The 17,221-nt window shown below is 41.6% G+C and overlaps 1 pseudogene; it reads left to right on the forward strand.

Moving 5' to 3' along the window:
- Positions 1–13,382: 13,382 nt before the first annotated feature.
- Positions 13,383–16,015, forward strand: LOC115594736 (uncharacterized; annotated as a pseudogene).
- The last annotated feature ends 1,206 nt before the right edge of the window (positions 16,016–17,221 follow it).

Below are 17,221 nucleotides of genomic sequence, written 5' to 3' on the forward strand. Positions count from 1 at the left end.
GCTTCATGCTCTTCCCTCAACAGTCAGTGTGGATCAGTTTATCAGTTTGAAATCCAGGTTGATCAGACATTAATGTTGGTGCAACACTGTGACTACAGCGAGTGAGAGCCTGCATTTTGTGTACCTACTTTTGAGGTTGGAGATCACATTTATTGGTTCATTCAAGGAGACGGGGGCATTAATCCACATAAAACATAATAATCTAAGGAGCCAAAACAAATTAGTTTGTTTTCTTACATCAAAGATTTTGAGCTCATTATAACATTTGAAAAAATACATTTAGATGGAGATTGATTCATCCATGAAACACAATGACAGACTATGCTCACAATGACAATGATAACATTTATATTGTGTGTTCATAGAAGTAGGTCTCAGCAATCAAGCAATATTTTGGTGCAACTTTTATTGAATGATATACACTTCCTGTAACTACTCAGGTTCTGTCAACAAAAAGCTAATAACAACTATTTATTTTATACTTATAGCTTATAAATGATTATGTTTACAGAATTGTTGTACTCATTAAGAACAAACCAAAATAAAGGGAAGCTGAGGCTGAAGAGAGAAACACATTAAGGGTCAGTGCTGCGCCTTTTCCCCCTTCCTTGTTGACACCACAGAGTGGCCCTTGAGCAAGGCTTTTATCCCCAACCGCTCAGACGGTGATAGTACTGAGCAGCTTCCAGGTGTGTAACTGTGTAAATAAGATCAGGGCGTTCCTGCAAAACTTCTCAAATCACCAAAATATTTTTTTTCTTGCTACAAATCGTGGATATGCTGAAACTCTACATTCCTCTATGGGACTTATGTTTTGACAATACTGTGTTTATGATCTGGTTAGGTTTAGGGTTTGGACAACACAACAAACACAACTTGAGACATCCCACGGTTTCCTTAAAAATATCTCGTAGTTACACAATTACACATATTAAACACAGTTTTGAAAAGTGTCATTGGCTTGGCACCTTTCTCATCAGTTTTTGTGACGTTTATTTGGAAAACCTATTCATGTGTCGCTCAATCACCAACATTATCATTCCACTGTGAGACATAACACAAAAACTCACTCCCTCAAGTGACACTCACTGTTCCTTTCACCTTTGATTTCCTGAAAACCCGCTCTGAGTCCTGTGATCTCCTGAGGAGCAGAGCATCAGGGATTCCCTCATCCTTCCTGCCCTCCCTTCCTCTCCTCATCCTTAACTTCCTCCTCCTCTTTGCAGGGGGACATAAGCCTCTTATCGACGGGCTTCAGGGAAGCTGAGTGGCTCACAACCTGTTTAAAATGTATTGCTCTCTCACATATGGCTTTGTAGGTGAGGGACTCTTTTTATCTGTGTAAACAAGATTCATTTGAATGGGAAGTGATGTGTACAGATTGAAAAATCGAGAATTCTTTCCCCATAATCTTGAGAGGTAAAACTAAAATAGATTTAGATCAATAAGTAAAGATGGTCCTTTAAAATTATGTTTAGTTCTCACTTTTTTTTTTTTTTATCTCTCAGATCATGTCAAAGAAAATCAAAGGAACAGCTAAACTACTAAAACACAGATGATAGCTGACCATCTACCAATGAAGTTGAAAAGAAAGCAGTGCCCTCCTCCTGTCGCATAAATCCGGCCTTACAGGTGGCTCAGTCTCGCCCCAGGGAGGTGAAAACTCTCCCTCGGAGAGTAACAGAGGCAGACAGAAGAGGTTTTTGTGCAGAGGGGAAACGAGAGAAGCCGCTGATTACCAGCACCAAAGGCAAAGATCCCTTCATTCTTAAAACCCCCGAGCGAGGCTCTGAGGCCCAACATGCTCCTTTATCCCTCTTGATTTGAAACACAAAAACTCTTCATGAGCATGACTCTGAAGGAAAGGCGGAGATGTGGAGTAAGTTGTGGAAAACAACTCTTAATTGCTCAAAGTAGAAAAAATGGATCTTTAAATTCATTTTGAGTGTCATCAAAATGTTCTGTTCTCTAGTTGGTATGACTTATTTCAAACAAAGCTTTATTGACTCAAATCTGTTTTCTCATTGATTTGTTAACCTTATTGTAACTGTATTGCTAATAACTTATTGATAACTCCAATCAGTCCTTTTCTTTTATGCTTAACCTCCAACCTTAATCCCAATCAGACACTTAACCATCACCTAACCTAAACTCCAACCTTTAGCGGTGACGAGTCAGAACGATGGTTTTTGCGACATCTTTTTTTCAGACGCCTTTTCAACGCTCACCCTTGATGTCACAGTGACATAAAGGGATCAAAGTGAATGTTACTTTGATGTCATGTTACAGCCAGTAAAGTACTTCTTTTGGTTTAAAATTAGTTTTTATGACGGTCACATTTTTTAGTCCATACAGCAAAAGCTACAGGCTGGAAACAAACCTTCAGTCTCAACCTTTAAGTATAGCTTTTGCTTCAAAAAGATGTTTTAAAAATGATTACATCGAATAAACTTTAATCTACACTTTGTCTCAGTTTATGGAGGAATAAGGAAAATGATGAAAAAGCATGAAAAATCTCCCAAATTAGATGAAATGTGGTTTTCCTGGGTTTTATTTATTTATTATTTTCTTCCCATATTGTATATTTTTTAATGACTATATTGTCATCCAGGTAATGTAAAGCAGAACTGTCTTTAACCCAAATAAAAGCTTCCTGAGGTAGCTGGATAACTCTGTAATCCTGCTGGAACCTCGTCCCCTCCACCCCCAGGTGAGGGAGAGATGCTCGGCACAGCGAGCGGACATCCGCACACCGTCATCCTGCAAGAGGGAGGGCAATGACCCGTGCCTGCTTAAACGGCCAGAGGTCAGCCAAAACAGAGGTGTTGGATTCAGACGGGGATTCATTTCAGCGCTGTGTGTACAGAGATTCTCTGAGCCCCGACCTGCAGACTCTTGAAAGGACGTCATTGTTCTGTATGAATCTGGAACCTCCTTCTCTGACTCACTGTTTTCACTTTCATTTAAGGCTAATAGTTGTGAGGAAAAGGTTGCTGATTATGATTGAACAAAGTCTAAATCTTTTTTTAAAAAAGGAAAAAACACTTGGATTCTTGATTCTGATTCTTATTTTCCCCTAATTTCACAGTTAATACCAATAAATGTAATGTTTTGAGGCTTGGGCAGACAAGAGTTTATTTGAAGTATGCTAACGGAGAAGATAATCACCCCCATTTAATTTCAGCTGTACTTAAGAGGCGGCAGTAGCACGTTCAAAGAAGTATCAACAAAGAAATTACATAAACCTGCAGTAAATGATTTCTTTCTGGTCTATTGGGAGGAGCAGAAACAAATTGTGAACACAACATTTGCACATCATCACAAAAAATTGCATCCTTTTAAAAAAATAACCCCTTAGCGCTGCAACTAACAATTATTTTCTGGATCCATTAATCTGGTGGTAATTTACTCAATTAACTAATTCATTATTTGGTCAACAAAATCTTGATAAATAATGAGAACTGATCTTTCAAACTGTTTGTTTTATACAACCAACAGTCCAACATCACATACGAAAAAGAAAAGCATCAAATCATCACATCTGAGAATTGATTGACCAATCAACTAACTGGATCAGCCTTAAACACCTAGTAATCGTCATGCTCTAACAGATGGTCATTTTGATTTATCTGATAATAATAGAATAACTTAATTTAAATCGCACCGTTCAAAACAGAGTTTACATGGTGCTTTGAAAGACAACGCAAATACAGGAAGCTTAGCAGGATAAACAGAAACAAGCCCAGGACTAAGGAAAGTTTAAACAAGAGGGCAAAACACAAGATGTCAACGTGAGTACATAAAAATAAAATCATTTAGAGCGATAAAGGCAAAATCATACTAAAGTGAAACTAAAAAAAGAATGCACTTTTATTTTTTGTATCATATGCAGAGTGCCCAACCCCTATGGATTTACAAGACATCAAAGATACTGTTGCAGTGGTCAAACAGTTAATTATTTTTCATTATAAAATTACAAATTATGTTGCAGCTCGCTCTTCAACAAAACATTCTGCTCCCTCTCCCCTATCTCTTTCATAATCATCCAACCCAAAACAACCCATTGTCACTGACAGGACAGCAAAGCAAGAGATGAAGCTCATTCTCAATTTCACCCAGCTCACATGACAAACAAAGTCTGTCCTCCTCTGCAACGAATGGCACTAAACCTGCTGGTCTGCAATGAAAGAACGATAAAAAGAAGACGTCACATAGGAGCAATTAGAAACAGATAAACAGATTGAGAACAGTAAAAAGATAAAAAAGGTAATCAATCAGAGCAGTCTCTGGATGTAGCTAATATCAGTGTTCAGTGCAAACAGTGTCCACGTTTTGTACGCTGTGTTCCTAAACGAGAAACGTGATAATGTCAGCGCTTTAAAGATAAACCTCTGAAACAGACAGTCAGCTTCATTTGTTTCCTGCCTGTGGATGTTAACATGAAGCTTTCTCACAGGGACTTGCTCCTTACTTGGCTGTTCAGGTTGGTGCGAGTCGTCTCCATGATTTATTTGGTGTCAAAATGTTTGCTGGGAAACACGGGACAGACAGAGTTTAGAGGAAGCTGACTCGGCCTCCTGACCGCAGAGAAACAGTGCCAAAGCCGCAGTCAGACAACAGGTGAGCGGTTACGCTCACAGGCACGTCTCATTGATATTCTAACCTATTGCACTTTCCCAGGCAGAGGACTCCCCTGTGGAAACACATTACGGCCTTACTGCTCCCCCCCTCCAGGCTTTGATCCTCTCAATGTGAAGCAGAAGCTGAACGGCCGTTAATACGACTAGAGTAGCTCAGAGAGGAGACAGCCGGAGAGTGGGAGTGTATGTGCAAGTATCTGCGGATGGCTATGAGTGTGTGTGGAGGGTGGAGCGGAGGTGCTAACCTCATCAACATGTGTTCATTTCAATTTATACCCAAAACATTTGTTTCCTTTATTTACTCTGGTGCTGTCAGTTTGAATTTATTTGGCATTTGTTTGGTTTCAGTCAGTATTCAATAGAAAATATTTTGCTTAAACAATTTAGAGAGCAGTGGCGGAAAGTAACTAAGTACATTTACATATGTTTATGCTATTTTCCACTTCTGCTATTCTCCACTACATTTCAAATTATTGCAATGTTAACATCACTTCATAATTGTAGTATTCACATGATAATCTAATTAAATATGTGCTGGTTTAGCTTAAACTAGGCTACAGTATTTCATTTGAATGGGCGATATTCAAGGCGACCATCTTCCTCTGACATCACTCCCAGGATGGGAAGCTCAAATGTTTCATGTATCATTTCACTGCTCCCTGATCGATGAGCAACTGAAAAGACAACCCAACAGCTAATGTGAAACATTTAGCCGTTTCCTAGCAATGGCATTTCATACACGATGCAGTAGTAAATGCTTCTTCTGTAATTCTTATTCAATAAGATACAGATGTAATTCAATACAACACACATCTTCAACAAATGTATTTGAGCCTGGAAGAGAAACACACTGGATGTAATATAATAGTAGTGTTAGCTAGAAAATGGTTGAATGCATTGATAAACAAACCTGTTAGCTAACATTAGCATTCAACCATTTCCTAGTTAACTTAACTGTTTTATTTACTTCCAAGTTTAAATAAATGTGCCCAAGATAATTTGATGATGATGATGATGATGATGATTGAGGATGATAGATAGTGAAAATCTGTAGGAACATCAGTTCATATTTCAAAGTAAAAACACATATTTGATAACCTGTTCACCAACGTTAGCATTCAGCCACCTCATAGCTAACATAACTGTTTGATTACATTCTGGTTTCAATAAATGTCTCGGACCGTGAGGTCAGGGGAAAATTAGGAAAATGGTCTATGGTTGAAGCCTACTCGTGTTTATACTTTCAACTCACCATAATATCATTGGGACTTCTTTTGAATTAGTTTTATGATATCTGGGATGAAAATACTTGATATATAATAAGAAAATAATAATATAATTAATATATCTCTTTTCTTCCACATTTCAGTGAACAGACCTCCATTTTTGACTGCAAAGGTTTCTGAGTGAGAATGCAAAGCCTCAGCATCTGGTAAAATAAATCAATCACAGCATGTCAGTGTTAATCATCAACAATTTAGTGTTGGCCAGAAGTTAAAATGTTACTGATCGCCCCTTTAAGACTTTTGGTTCTCTGCTGGAACCAGTCAAATCTGAGACAGGAAACAGAAAACGGAAACATTCAGTTGATCCAGCTGTTTTCTCCCTTTCTCCCCTTCCTCCTCTATCTGTTTCTGTCTCACCCCCACCCCTCGACTCCCACATATCAAGTGTCCGGGGGAGGGGGGGGTGGGGGGGTTCAAACAGGTGTCTGACTGTCCTAGCAGCCTGTTGGTTGGTCTGCTACAGGTTTTACCTCGTGCTCCCAGCTGCTCTGACACACACACGCACATACACACACACACACACACACACACACACACACACACACAATTTTTTCCATCTGTCACAAAAAGTAGAAGTAATCCATAGGAATTTTCAGATGTCATGGAAGGAGATGTGTGTGTGTGTGTGTGTGTGTGTGTGTGTGTGTGCACTTTCACTTTTTGTAACCCGACCACCCGGCCACCTGCAGCAGACGGCTGAAAAACCCAAAGAAAAAAAAAAGGAACGCTCTCTCTCTTTCTCACGCTTTGTCTCTCTCTCTCTATCTCTCTCTCTCTCCCTCTTTCTCTCTCTTTCGCTCTCTCTTGCTGATCGAAGCAATGTACAGAATTTACAGGGCATAGACAAAATAATGTAAACACCTCATTTGTTAAGGCAGCCCCATTTTGTAGGACTTGCTATCTTTTTTGTTTTAGCACAGTTTTAATTCCATTCAGCTAGGCTACATGCATCAGGGCTGTGCTCATTTTTTGTTTGCCTTTCAGAAGTGTGGCGCCTGCAGGTTTCTTTAGTTGTTTGTCTTAACTGAACGCCTTGATATCCAAGCCCCTCTGTAAACCGTCAGCCATAAGTGGCAGTAAACATTGACTGTATAATAGAGTGGACAAAGGCAAAGTGATTTCTGAAGAGCCGGAATGAAGCTCAAAGTGGCCGTTACCAGCCATCGGCATCTTGGCAGTACCTGACTCTGCCTAACTCCCAGCCGATCAAAAATGGATCAGTGGAGCATGGGTGGAGCTGAAGTGTGCCTAGTTTGTTAAACAAGCCCAGCAAGCTGGAAGCTACCAAACTAGCTAACACTAACAACCTATCTGTGTTCACATATAAAGATTGGGGACTTTTGCCTCATTTGAGTGTGTTTGTGCCACAAACAATTTGCCAACAACACACACTATTTTCTTCAGTCAAGTTAAGAAATGTTAGCCTTACATTTCTCCTCCATTCAGCAGACAAAAGAGTTAAACAGTGGATTTTGCCACCTATATGGCACGTGAGAGAAAAGATAAATCCATTTTGAATGGGGACCACCCATTTGGGGGAACACAGTTCCTCCATCCTCGCATCTCTCAACCAAATGGAAAGGAACCTTGAGTCAGTCCGATACTGGTCGAATTCGATAGATGTGGAAACAAAAAAGCAACAAAATGTGTCGTTTCATCCCTGCTGTCTGTCATGAAGCCTTTTCCATTTGTATTCTAACTAGGCTGAGTTGATAACTTGACCTGTTAAAAGTTTTATTTAGCTGATATTTCAGAACTTTGATTGAACATTTTCATTTAGAAATAACTATGGTGGTTAAATCTGTGTCTCCCTTATGCAGGTCATGAAAAAATATTATTATCGTCATCTGATATTTGCACTAACAATTAAGTTGTCATCTTTAAATCTCCCCACAAAAAAGAAAAAAAAAATGGTTTACACATCAAAACCACACTGGGACGTTTTAGTATTTAGGATTAGAAACAACTACATCTTAACTCACACACAGAGGAAACACACACCTTGAGACATGACTGATGAGACAAAGTGATGAAATGATCGATGAACTGTCAAAACTACGCACACACTAACCCCTCCTTTCATCCAGCCATCAGGTAGCATAGGAGGCCCATGCTGGTGTTTCCTACCTGCCCACCTGTCAGCAACAAAGTGGCTCGTTGACTGATGGCTGATGGGAAATGGGCCTGCTGCATGCTGGGGAATGAGCCGATGACAGCCTGATCTGCCCTCCTGCTTTGATTATGTTTCTTCCCTGCAGTCTGGTGTGTTAGGTGCTGTGCTCCTCACATCAACGATAGAGCTGCAAAATAAAGACAGACAACACAGATTTTTCACTATGTTATGCATAATTAGGGGTGTTGAGTGACAGCTAGCCACGTGCAGTCTGCTAATAACTGTGTTGTACGTTCCTTGTTTGGAGAATTTTCTCAAGCATCTCAATATTGGACAAATTGGCTTACTGTGCGGCTGATTGTACTAACAGACGTGGTGAGCGCTGGCTTTAGTCAGAAGCTTAACTGAGCACAAACAGAAACACACACAGACACACATGCTGTTGTTTTACCTTTCGAGGTGATTTGCTATTCTTTCTGTTTTAGCTTTAGCTAACTTGGTGGCTTCCAGCTGGGTGAGCTTGTTTCACTAACCAGGTTTAATTTGGCTCGCCTCTGCTCCACCAACGCTCCACCTCTTTTGCCCATTTCCACTAGGCCAAGCACTGCCAATCACTATGAGCTCCACACTGGCTGTACGGAGACCTATAAGTGATGTCACGTCACTCTGTTCACTACATTTTTAACAATTACAGTTTTTCTCAATCGCCAAAACACAATTTCTGAAACCGTGCTCCATTTTCTGAAAACATTAAACACAAAACCTCAGCTTCAAGCACTATTTAGAAAACCTCTGACTCCTCCTGCATAATGAAACTTTCGCCTCAAAACAGATTTGCCTGTGCTCTAAACCAAACACTGCTCTCAAATCATAAACAAAGCGATCAAAATGATATACACTATCAAGCAGTCAGTAAACAATACACAAAATACAAAATACAGTAAATAGAAAACATGTTGTTCAAAACATATAGTTCTCAGGGAGAAGTACATTTTTCATCTCAAAACAAATTTCATATTTTTCCGTCATTGTCTTTTGATGAATGAAACCAAGTTCTATCATAGTAGCTCAAAATTGTTTACACACACACCTCAATTCTCCTGCAAAATGAAACTTTACATTCAAAACGATGTCATTTCTTTTCAAAATGGTATTTTGTTTTCAAATGACACACACACTCAAATTGCAGTTCTAAAACACACTTTTTTCACACACTTTTCTCTAACACTACACACAATTCTCTGCATTCGGCACAATTTTCATGAAGAAAATCTCTTGCTTTCACAAAGAACACTCTGTCATTCAAAATTCTAAAGTGAACTGCCCTACTATGCACACTGACTCATCACATGGGCAAACACCTAGACACCCTACACAACACACTCATTCCACCAGAGCAGCTCAGGTACGTTGTCATTTGGGACAACATAAGTTTCCACTGGGCTGGTCTGGTTCTTAACTGGTTCACTGCCCAACCACGCTTTATCTCCCTCCATATTCTCCATTCCTCAATCCTATTGAGAATTTTTTGTAAAGTGTATGACCGAAATCCACAAATCCACAAATGTGTATACCCCTTCTCCAAGCTATGGAAGATGCATGTGGATATATAGCAGTTTGTGCTTTTCATGGCTGGATTCACCATGCTAGGTGATGTTTCTCTTGCTACTTGGCCAGGGAAAACATTGCTTGTGATGTGGATGAGGTGCTGTGGCCAGACCGAAACAGAGGAGAGCATGCTGCACAGTTTTTTTTGTTTTTTTTTTAACTGTAACTGTGTACAGTAAATTCTTCTGTTGTTTTGTAGATAGACCGTATATTGATGTATATGCACTTTGTGTTGGTTGGGATGTACACTGTGTACATTGTTTTTGTGGGAAAAATAAAATATATCTGTTACCGTGTATTTGTGAGTATAAAAACAATATTCTCAAATATTTTACATCACACTTATGTATGTACTGACTGTAGTAAGTCTAACTGAACAAAAAAGGCCTAAGTCATTTTGATGAATGAAGAAGAGGTGTTTTCCATTCATCATAGTGTTTAACACTGAGCACATGAGTGTTCAACTGGTTCTTATAAATGTCTATTCATTTGATGGTTTGTGCGTGTCATTTGAAAACAAAATACCATTTTGAGAAGAAATAACATTGTTTTGAATGTAAAGTTTAATTTTGCAGGAGAATTGAGGGGTTTTGCCCATTGTGTGTGTGATTTTTGATTTGTGTGTAGAGTTCTGAGAGCATGAGGCATGCTTTCAGAAAATGTGTGTAAACAATCGAGAAAAACTGTAATACACAGGTCGAGTAAGACACAGCACATGGAGATGAACTCCTAACTTATACGGCAAAATGAAACTCTTGAAACAAAACCTAACAATCCCATTTCAAAACTGTTTTTATCATCAAAACGTTAAACACATGCACCTTTGAATTACTCTTTCCTTGCAGCAACAACACACAGACGTGCTTTATGCAAAACATAGCTGTATTCAGTACTTTGGATGGTTTTGACTTTGAAAGTCTCATACAGATTTTTTTTAGTGAAAGATTGATCCACTACAGTTGATCTAGACACATGAAAACACAATGGAAATGCTTCAGATTTTTTTTGGTTTTTCAGGTTTTTGCAAAAGTAAAAAAAAACACACAAAGACATGGTATAACTAGAATGTTCTACAAAAATTGGTGTTGTAAGGGAATGATTGGAAGACATTTAGGCTATCTGGCCACATCACCTCATCTACATCACAGGCAACATCCTCTCTTGCTAAGCAACTGGGGAAATATCGCCTTGCGTGCCGTATCCAACCCTGTATGGACCTCACCTCAATGTTGCCGCATTTCTCTTCCATGGCTTGTAGAAGAGGCATGTGGGCATGTGGTTGACGGTCATAAACTTTCCAGCGCCATGCTGAAAAGAACTCCTCAATTGGATTAAAAAATTAGGTGTATGGTGGCAAGTTGAGTGCAATAAATCTATTATGGTTCGTGAACCAATCCCAGACCAGAGCAGCCCGATGGAAACTGACATTATCCCAGATGACAACAAACTGGGGCTGCTCTGGCCCATCCTGGACTACTGTGTCATGAAGTGTGTCCAGAAAGCGAATAATGAGGGCTGTGTTGTAGGGACCGAGAATGGAGTGGTGATGCAGTGTCACTGTTGCCTGCTCCCCTTCATCGTCCTCTTCCTCATCCTGCTGCTGCTGCTCTTACTCTCCCTCGTCCTCTTTATGTCTCCATGTTTCCAACGTTGGCACAAAGGAGCTTAGCTCACATCAAGTATATTTGTAGTGCTATGGCTTAGAAAGATTGGTCTACAATTAGATTTTTTTAAATGTTTTCAGGTGTGTGAGTCTGTGTGCTTTTCCAATTTTAGTTGTGTTTTGTAATTTAAATAGATGTGTTTTCCCAATGATTGCATGAGCTTTCCTTTTTGAACAATGTGTCTTATGTAAAAAACAGTGTGTAGTGTTTTGCAAGAAGTGTATTGGAGAATTTCAAACACAGTGCAAAGCATATATTGTGTTTGCAGGGTTGGTGCTTTTGTTTAGGGCATGGTTACCAAAGTTAGAGGTTGTGATGCTTTGGGCATAGCAACCACTTTTAGTGTTTAAGCATTAGTCAAAAACTGTAATCATAATGACTTAGGCCTTTTTTTGTTCAGTTGTACACTTACTACAGACAGTACATACATAAGTGTGCTGTAAAATATTTGAGAATATTGTTTTTATACTCAGAACACACAAACACAAATGTATTTCATTTTTCCCACAAAAACAATGTACACAGCGTACAGCCCAACCAACACAAAGTTGCATATACAACAATATACGGTCTACATACAAAACAACAGAAGAATTTACTGTACACAGTTACACTAAAACAAAACAAAAAAAAACTGTGCAGCATGCTCTCCTCTGTTTCGGTCTTGCCACAGCACCTCATCCACATCACAAGCAATATTTTCCCTGGCCAAGCAGCAAGAGAAATATCGCCTAGCATCGGTGAATCCAGCCATGAAAAGCACCAACTTCTATATACGCATTTGTGGATTTCGGTCATACACTTTCCATCTCCAGGCAGAAAAAAAATTCTCAATAGGATTGAGGAATGGAGAATGTGGAGGGAGATAAACAACTATAAAGCGTGGGTGGGCAGTGAACCAGTTATGAACCAGAGCAGCCCAGTGGAAACTTACGTTGTCCCAAATGACAACGTACCTGAGCTGATCTGGTAGAATGAGTGTGTTGTGTAGGGTGTCCAGGTGTTTGCCCATGTGATGAGTCAGTACGCAAAGTAGGGCAAATAACTTTAGAATTTTGAATGACAGTGTGTTCCTTATGAAAACAAGAGATTTTCTCTATGAAAATTGCGCCAAATGCAGAGAATTGTGTGTAGTGTTTTGAAAAAAGTGTGTTTTAGAACTGCAATTTGAGTGTAAAGCAGGAATTGTGCTTGTAGTTTAGCAGAATTGGTTCAGGGGGTTTGTGCATAAGTTACATGTTGTGGTCATTGTGCCTCAAGTACCAATTTTTGTGTGTAAACAACTGAGAAAAACTGTAAACCATTCCCTTACCTGAGCAGCAGGGTGGAAACTGACATTGTCCCATACTATCACATAGGTGGGAATGATATTCTCTTTTAGCTCTTGACCCTGCTGCTCTTGAACCTGCTGCTCAAATAAAATATCTCTTAGATTGGCAAGAAATCGTAGAAGGTGCTGGGTATAACATGGTGATGTAGAACACCATGGTTGCTGATAGCGGCACACGTTGTGACATTGCCACCTCGTTGACCAGGGACATCAACAATGGCAGTAGATGTGCAGTTACAAAAAATATTCATGCAGTACAATACATACAGTGAGGAACTTTACAAATGTCTATTGAAACAGCTGCATATAGTGTAGTACAGTAAATTTGCAATTACAAAAATACAGTAGTATACTGTACCTGTTCCATTCTCTGAATGTCCTTACTATGGTTGACACAGAAAATTGGCTCAAATTGGGTTGCACTCTAAATCCTGCTTCCCTCATTGTCAGTCCATGGACAAGAACATGGTCAATGACTGTTGCTCGAATTTCATCAGATATTTCCACTCTTAGTCTTCCTCTTCCTCTTTGTCCTCCTCTTCCTCTTTTTGCCCTACTCCTCTTCCTCCTCGTCGCCCACCTCGTATACGCACTTGTCCTCATCCTCTCACATTGTTTCTTCCATCGATTCTTAGACTTTCTCCGTCCCACCTCTCTCTGAACTGGCTTATATTGGTTGTGTCACATGATCTGAAACAAGTGAAATCAATTTTGAGTGGTTGTGTTTAATAAATGACATGACCTGCCCTGTCAGAGCTCCGTGACATTCTCAGAAAGAAGCTCATCTCCCTACGTCGCGCTGAGTGGCACAGGAGGAAGGGCAGAGAGAGGGCTCGCAAGCGCACTGCCTTTATAGCAAATCCATTTGGATTTACTAAAAAGCTGCTCGGGCAGAAGCGGAGCGGAACCCTCACATGCCCAGAAGAGGACATCAATCGACACCTCAGTGAGACTTACAGTGACCGGCGTAGGGAAGAAGATCTTGGCCCCTGCAGAGAGCTAATTACACCACCCATACCCTCCATCCAATTCAACACCAAGGAGCCCACCCTGGCAGAAGTCAGGGAGACAATCAGGGCTGCGTGGACCAGTGCAGCACCAGGGCCAAGTGGTGTGCCGTACAAAGTGTACAAATACTGCCCGAGACTCCTGGAGAGGCTGTGGAGGATCATCAGGGTTATTTGGCGGAGGGGAAGAGTAGCCAAGCAGTGGAGGCATGCTGAAGGTGTCTGGATACCGAAGGAGGAGAACGTGGCCTCCCAGTTAATCCGAGAGGCAAAGGAAAACCGAGGAGATTTGTCAGTCATCTGGCTTGACCTGGCAAATGCCTATGGATCGATCCCTCATAAACTGGTGACAAAAGCCTTGACGACCCACCACGTTCCACAGAAGGTCACAGATCTCATACAGGACTATTACAGCAGTTTCAGCATGAGATTCACCTCTGGAGCAACAACATCTGCATGGCACCGCCTAGAGAAAGGCATCGTCACTGGTTGTACCATATCAGTGACGCTGTTCGCTCTGGCGATGACTATGCTCGTCAAAGCAGCGGAGGTAGAATGTGGAGGCCCTCTGTCCAGATCTGGCATTCGCCAACCGCCTATTAGAGCTTTTATGGACGATCTGCCAGTCACAGCAACAACAGTGCCAGGATGGTGCTGGCTCCTCAGAGGTCTGGAAAGGCTGGTAACATGGGCGAGAAAGACATTCAAGCCAGCCAAATGCAGGTCTCTGGTCCTGAGGAAGGGGAGAGTGGAGAGCAAGTACCGCTTCCACCTGGATGGACTTCCAATTCCATCGGTGTCAGAAAAGCCTGTGAAGAGCCTGGAGAAGATCTTCGATGCCTCTCTGAAAGACACAGCAGCGATCCAGTCAACACACACAGAGCTGAAGACCTGGCTATCAGCAGTGGACAGATCAGGCCTTCCGGGAAAGTTCAAGGCATGGATATATCAGCATGGCATCCTGCCAAGACTTCTGTGGCCTCTGTTGATGTACCAAGTCCCATTAACAACAGTGGAGGGCTTTGATCGAAACATCAGTCAGTTCCTGCGCAGGTGGCTGGGTCTGCCAAAGAGCCTGAGCTGCATTGCCCTATATGGGCACACTAACAAACTGCAGCTTCCTTTCTCTGGCCTGACAGAGGAATTCAAAGTCACAAGAGCCAGGGAGGTGCTACTTTACAAAGACTCATCTGACACCAGAGTCTCCTCTGCAGGCATAGAGGTCAAAACTGGAAGAAAGTGGCGGGCACAGGAGGCAGTCCAGCAGGCAGAAGCGAGGCTGCGACATGGCATCTTAGTAGGCTCGGTGGCAGTCGGACGGCAGGGCTTGGTAGCCACGCAACACCACGCTACGACAAAGCCCAAGGGAAAGAGAGACGGCAGCTGATCCAGGGTGAGATCCGTGCGGAAGTGGAGGAGGAGCGCCACAGCAAAACAGTGGCCATGCGTCAGCAAGGAGCTTGGACCAACTGGGACCATGCATCGACTAGGATGATCACCTGGTCAGAGCTTTGGAAGTCAGAGCCAGCAAGACTCAAGTTCCTGATTCAGTCTGTGTATGATGTCCTCCCAAGTCCATCAAACTTGCATTGCTGGGGGCTGGCAGAAACACCAGCATGTCCACTGTGCCCCGCAAGAGGATCTCTGGAGCACATCTTAAGCTCCTACTCAAAAGCCCTGGGAGAGGGGAGGTACAGATGGCGCCATGACCAGGTGCTGAAGGCAGTAGCGGATGTCATCTGTGCTGGAATCCAGCAGAGCAGATACCAACCCCCAGGAAGGCCGAACATCGCCTTCATCAGAGCTGGAGAAAAACCACAGCCACAGCGAAAGGTCCCAACTGGGCTGTTAACATCAGCGAGCGACTGGCAGCTGAAGGTGGACCTTGGGAGGCAGTTGAAGTTCCCAGAGCACATCATGAACACAACACTCAGGCCAGATATGGTCTTAACATCTGAGAGCTCAAAGCAAGTGGTGCTGGTGGAACTAACAGTCCCCTGGGAAGACCGGATCGAGGTGGCCTATGAGCGGAAAAAGGCAAAGTATTATGAGCTGGTAGAGGCCTGCAGGTTGAATGGATGGAGGGCCCGCTGTGAGCCAGTTGAGGTTGGCTGCAGGGGATTTCCAGGGCAGAGCCTACACCGGACACTCAGGCTCCTTGGCATCAGGGGGTTACAGGAGAGAAAAGCCACCAAAAACATCAGCGAGACAGCAGAGAAAGCATCAAGGTGGCTGTGGATCAAAAGGGGCGATCAATGGTGTAGTGCGCTGCTTGGACACAAGTCGGGGACTGATCAACCCCGGCTGGGTCGCTCAGGCGAGGGTGTCTGATGATCCAAGACCCGAAACACCCTGTGACCCTGGGTTCATCACTGAGGATGTGTCCAAGCCGCACCATTCAAGGTGTTTCAGATAACTAACATGTGTTCTCTATTTGTATTTGATTGTTGCCACTTGTGTTTACCAGCATGGATGACATGTGCATTAGAGTGCAGAATGTGTTTTGAGAATGAGAATGTGTTTAGAGTTCTGCTGAAAAGTCTAAGTGAGATCTGCAAATTGTGTTTTACCATGTGAAATAGACAACAGTCTGCACAATTAGCTAAATGAGTTCAGGCAACCGCGAACTTTGTTCAGCCAGTGGGTTTTAGTGTTTTAGCAATTGAGAAAAACTGTAATAGCGATCAGAAGACACGTCCCTTCCCGTTTGCCCCATGGGACCTTATTTCAGAAAAAAACAATAGTATAATAGAGACAAGAGAAAGATGGACAAAAAATGTTTTTGTTGCCAAATATTTGTCAACTTAAGATAATTTACTAATAAGACCGTGAACATAGGTCATCATAAATACTTTACTTAAACCTTGTCGAGCTGGTCCTGTATATTATATATTATATCTTCTTTCACATAGCTGTAATTATCAATATGAGCAGATTTATTGTGATTTTCATATTTTTTGTAACTCTTCTTTTCCGAGTTGGCGACCATGATGTTGTGGTGACATGCGTTGAATGAGACGATGTAGTTCACTGAGCGGTTTAACACAAACCTAGATGAACCTTTACTTTATTTATCACAAACCGCGACTTTCTTGACTTGAAAAAATGATCTTTAAAATTGACAGACATCATATGTGAAGTTCAAGACACAATTCAAGCGGGATCAAAAAATGTTTTGACTCTCTCCATTCACTACAATACAAAGTTTTTCGAAATAAGGTCCAATGGGGTCCAATGTATGGGTGTGACTTTAGCACTCAAAGTTTTTGCCCCAATCCAATACTGGGTCATTAATACCCATTTATTAATGCAGCTTTTACTTTCAGTTTGTCACAGAAAAGTATGAACTTTAATCAACTTCCTGAACAAATAACAAGACTGAAAGTATAATTTGGAATAATCTCATCTTAATCTTACCTTGCAGGGAGCATGAATGTGCTTGGTTGGCATTTGGGAAAGAGGATTATTTCTTACAGCGTGCAGCTCAGCCACCTGTGCCTCCATGTAATAAGGGGAGAAGAAGTCTGGACGGTGGTTGGAGGAGGAGGAGGGAGGCTGTTTTGTCCCTTGGTC

Source organism: Sparus aurata, chromosome 13 (genome assembly GCF_900880675.1).
Source record: "Sparus aurata chromosome 13, fSpaAur1.1, whole genome shotgun sequence".
NCBI lineage: Eukaryota > Metazoa > Chordata > Actinopteri > Spariformes > Sparidae > Sparus > Sparus aurata.